Here is a 4,654-nt window from a genome sequence, read left to right as displayed (position 1 = left end):
AAGTCCTTGACTAGTGTAAGCACTGCTCAGCAACAACTAAAACATCGGTGTGTTATCAACATTATTCTCATCCTAAATCCAAAACACAGCACTGTACCAGCTACTAGGAAGAAAATTAACTCTGTCCTAGCTGAAACCAGGACAAGAATTTATGGGATATCTGATCTGCTTATGCCTCAGAGGAAGAAAATAGGATAAATGGCCCAGTCCTGCAGATCTGACATGACTCACCTCATTGATGTTAATGAACTGGTCTTCTCGAGATTAGGAAGTTGAATGCATGAGATGCAACTGCTAATATGGTCTGTTTTTTTGAAAAATACTACTACATGCAATATTTATGTGCAAAACAGCCTCAAAAAGCAGGACCCCCTATTGTTATTTTAGGTTTTTTAAAGAAAAGTATAATCTCATAAACAGAGTGAAAAACAAGAGAGTTCTCTCTGGGGTCCCAGTACCCTCGTCCCTGCTGCTGGATCATGTTGGGCTTTGCTGGGTGAGGTCCAATGAATGTGTGGTGACTGACATGGGCCTTGCTGGTGCCCGCTCTCCTCTATTATAAAATTCTGCTACAGTAACAGAGCTGGCAGGAGGACTGTGTGCATCCGCACTTCAACTACTGCAATACGAAGTCCGGCATCTCTACTTAAATCACTGATGAAGGCAGATTTGGGCTAAGGCTAAACACTGCATGGCTAAGCACAATCCTACACTCCACTCTCTCCGCTTCACTACAACAGTTATCTCTAACACAAAGGCAGAGCAGGCTATAGGGCACTAGCAGTTTAAACCACTACGGGAAGGTTTGCCAGAATATTTGCTGAACCCCTTTGCATCCTTCTCTGTGTGTCTGTAGACAGGTGCAGATAACTTTGTTAATACAGGTATAGCGACTCCGAATGGGTTATGGTATATTTTTAGATCTTCCAGCGAAGGAGTGTGTAAGTACAAAGCAGTGTTGGTTTTGTGCCTCCCTGCAATGACAATTCTAATGAAGTACTGCTGAGCAAGGTTACCCAAAAGACTATGCTCTTCATGTGTCCTTTGTTATGCACACAGAATGAGTTTCTGATTCCTTGGTTATTTTGCAGTAAGAAAAATTGTTTAGTTTCATGGTACATCACAATATGCAATGAGCTTGCCTCTTGGGAACCCAGAGAGCTTTCAAATCTTAATATAGACATCTTTCAAATGAGATCATTAATGTGCATATATCTAGATTTAGGGCCAATGCAAGCACTTCAATTTTTGCCTGCCAAATTTTCATTTTTGGCTTCATTTGCTTCCCATATATTCAAAGAACTGTACCACATGGAATCCTTTAAACAATAGATGGGATAACATAATTTTTCAATTGCTCTTGAAAAGGTTTTTAACCACATAAACTATTCCAGGGTTCGCTAAGAAGTTACCATTGCAAATAACGTAATTGTTCCAGACTGAATTCCTTGCATTCCAGAATAACTTTTGAAGCAAAGACCATGACTGGTTTGGGATTTTTAACCAACCTCTTTATGGTAATACTTAGATGAATGTAAATTTTCTCCAAAAGCTTTGCATTAAAAAGAAAGGACCAAAGCCTACAAACACTCATATCTGCAGAACTAATACTTAATGCTAACGACCCATCAATCTCAACAAAAGGAAAATAAACGTTTAAACATTAGGAAACTCTGAACGCTTTTTTATTTTAAACAAATAAAAAAGTGAGAAAAACAGTAGACAAACTCTGGCAAACCTAGAAATATATAAAGTGCAAGCAATAAATTTTGGTTTTCCTCTTCTCTTTTGCTAGAAGGACAAGTCCGTTACTTGCCTTTTGAATGAACCCAAAGCTTGCTGTTGTGAGCAGCCGAGTCCCTCCTTAAAGATGCGTGCAACTTGTTTCCCTGCGCTTCACCTGGAGTTAAGAACACACAATTTTTTCTGGTCACGTTTACTCTCCACACATTCAAACCATTCTTGTTGCATTCATCTAAAGACAATGTCATTTCATAGTTTGTCCAATGAAGGAGACTATTACCAAAATCTTCACTGTGTAACACCTACAGGTAGAGTCATCTGGGTCAGATGAGCTGTTGCTCTTAAAATGAGTTCTCCTACTTGCTCAGGCAGAGGGTCCTCAGTTCTGCAATTTTCTTCCTCTACGAGTGCAGTGGAGTCTAGTCTTGGCAACCCACAAAGCTGCTTCCCAAGTCTACCTTGTTACTCAGCTTTCTTGGATGGACTGAATTAAACAGTGGGTGGTTTATGAGATGAACTACACTGGGGAGCAGGGCCTGTAATCCACTGCATACTCCTACCGTACGGGACACAATGGAATCAAACTTCTTTGTGGCCAGTAGGCCAGCAAAGCAACATAAATGGGAAACAGCACACTTCAGAGGGTCTTTTTGATCTCCGTTTTGATTCTGTGCTACAGGCCAGCTTCTCATTTCCCACACATCAGCCTGTTTCCACTGAATTCGCACCAGCTGTAGACTTGGCCTTTCAAGTCCAGAACTTTAGTTTATCTTTTTAAATACTCTGTTTTTTGTAGAATCGGCTTAGCTGTCGTATAAAACAATAGTATCTTGTACCATTCAAAACTAAAGAAATTAGCTCTGTATTTTATTAGCCTCACTTCCTATGAATACAAAGCTTTTGTGATCATACTCTTCATCGGTCTGATCACAGCCCTGGCCCTCTGATCATCCACATCAAGGGACTTGCTGGAGTGTGCAGTGACTTCCCCCAAAGCTGTGTACTTTGCTGCAAGTGGTAGTACAACATATGTAATTGGGTCTCGTCCTGTTATGGAGTTGGGACATAGCCAGGGTAACTCAACCAGACTTAGGATCTGGGACTAGTTTCACAGATAAAGACAGCGATCATTACATTCTTCAAAGTCTAATGAAAATAGATGCTTTAGTTGATGTTGAAGTGCCCCAATTAAAGGAAAAAAAAAAGAAAAAGCAAAGCCACCCAAAGAGAAAAATCTTTCTACATGCTCAAAAAAAAGTAGGGAAAGTTTCATTTGGAACTTGGCCATTCATAAGCACTGAAATCAGTCAACCACAAGACAGATCTATTCGGAAAACAGATTTAATTACCTCTTTGGCTACTTGTTTATTTTATTTTCCTCAGGCAAAAAAAAAATACTTCTTCTCTCCTAGATGTGTTATGTAAATTACTTCACTATGCTCTTTGCAACCAACTAACCACAGTCCCCCTCAGTTTACTCCTGGTCTCCAGACAACCACCTAGTGTACACACTTACTGCTTGTCACTGGATGTTACTGTTTAAACAAAAGCTGTGAACTTATCTTTTTCAGTAAGTCTGCAAGATTAAATTTCAGGCACAGTGCAAGGTGACAGCTACTCCTCCAGCTCGTACTAACGCAGCACATGCTCTCCAGGAAGATGCATCTTCCATTAACTTGTGTCTGCTGCTTGTGGTACTGATGCTGAAAATGCCCATGTTAGACTTCTAGGTCAAATATATTCGATAAAATGCATGGGATTCTAGGAGCGCTATTATTTCTGGAGAAGCTTATTCCAGAAATAGTCTCTGCTCACCTGCAGCTCTCTAGATCTGACCCACGTCTCACTGATTCATTAATACTGCGCTTGTCCAACATTTACAGCACAGGGATTGGAGTTCAGGACTTTTGGTCTCTGCTGGTTCTGCCACTGCAATAGGTCTTTTTCTATGACTGCAAACCGCTGTTAAACTTTGCTTGCTTCTTTTAAGGTTTAGCTGAGTCATGCTGGAAAATCCTTTGAGATCAAGGCTATAAGAACTACAAGTGATTAGAACTAAATGGGACGTTTTGGGAGGCACATAGGAAGTTACCCATTTGTTCCAGGTCCCAAGACATTGTGAATAGATACTACATAAATGTTTACCTCTGTCAAGTCCAATTACTGTCCAGAAAAAGAAGGAAAGATTAAGTAAGAACCATACCTATAAAGCTAGTACAGCTTTAGATTGGAGAACAAGACAGGAAAAAAAAAAAAGTACGAGCCCCTTGAGAGTTTTCCTATTCTTCAAACTACTGTATAAATCCCATTTAATATGTAAGCTGAGGAGTTCCGATGCAGATTTTGAAATGTTGCAGTTCCAGTAGTCAATATTTTGTCAATGGAAGTGATGGAAGGGATATGATATTCATCCCTTAATAAGTTTTAGGTACAACAGATATCAAGCTTGATATTATCTTACTTTCTGTTTGCAGCAGGAGTGATGCATAAGGGGTTGATCCCGGGCCGATCAAAACGTGGGAGTTTTGCCTTGACATGAACGAGATGAAAGTAGCTGCTAATATGGGTGGTTTGGGGTACCCATATGAACACACACGAGGAAGAGTTTCAAGAGCTCAGTTCCCACAGTTAGGACTAGATTTTCAAAAGGATTTATGTGTTGAATGCTTATAATATCCAGCTACTTCTAAAAGAGCCTAAGCAGGAGCTAAGAAATTTGGAAATGTACCTCAAGTGATACTTAGTCCTTTGACCATTTTGTCACTAAGCCAGCAATTCTGTGAGCAATTTGCAGGTCTGGGTTCTCCAAATACCTATGAAAAGAAAGTTCTAAATGCCTCCAGTTGGGAACACTGAAAAGTTAAGTCTTTTGCTTAAACCTGCTTTTTACAACAGCAAAGACTGAGAAGAT

The sequence above is a fragment of the Aptenodytes forsteri genome, unplaced genomic scaffold, assembly GCF_000699145.1.
Source record: "Aptenodytes forsteri isolate BGI_AS27 unplaced genomic scaffold, ASM69914v1 Scaffold209, whole genome shotgun sequence".
Lineage (NCBI taxonomy): Eukaryota > Metazoa > Chordata > Aves > Sphenisciformes > Spheniscidae > Aptenodytes > Aptenodytes forsteri.
Note: the sequence above shows the minus strand (reverse complement) of the source record.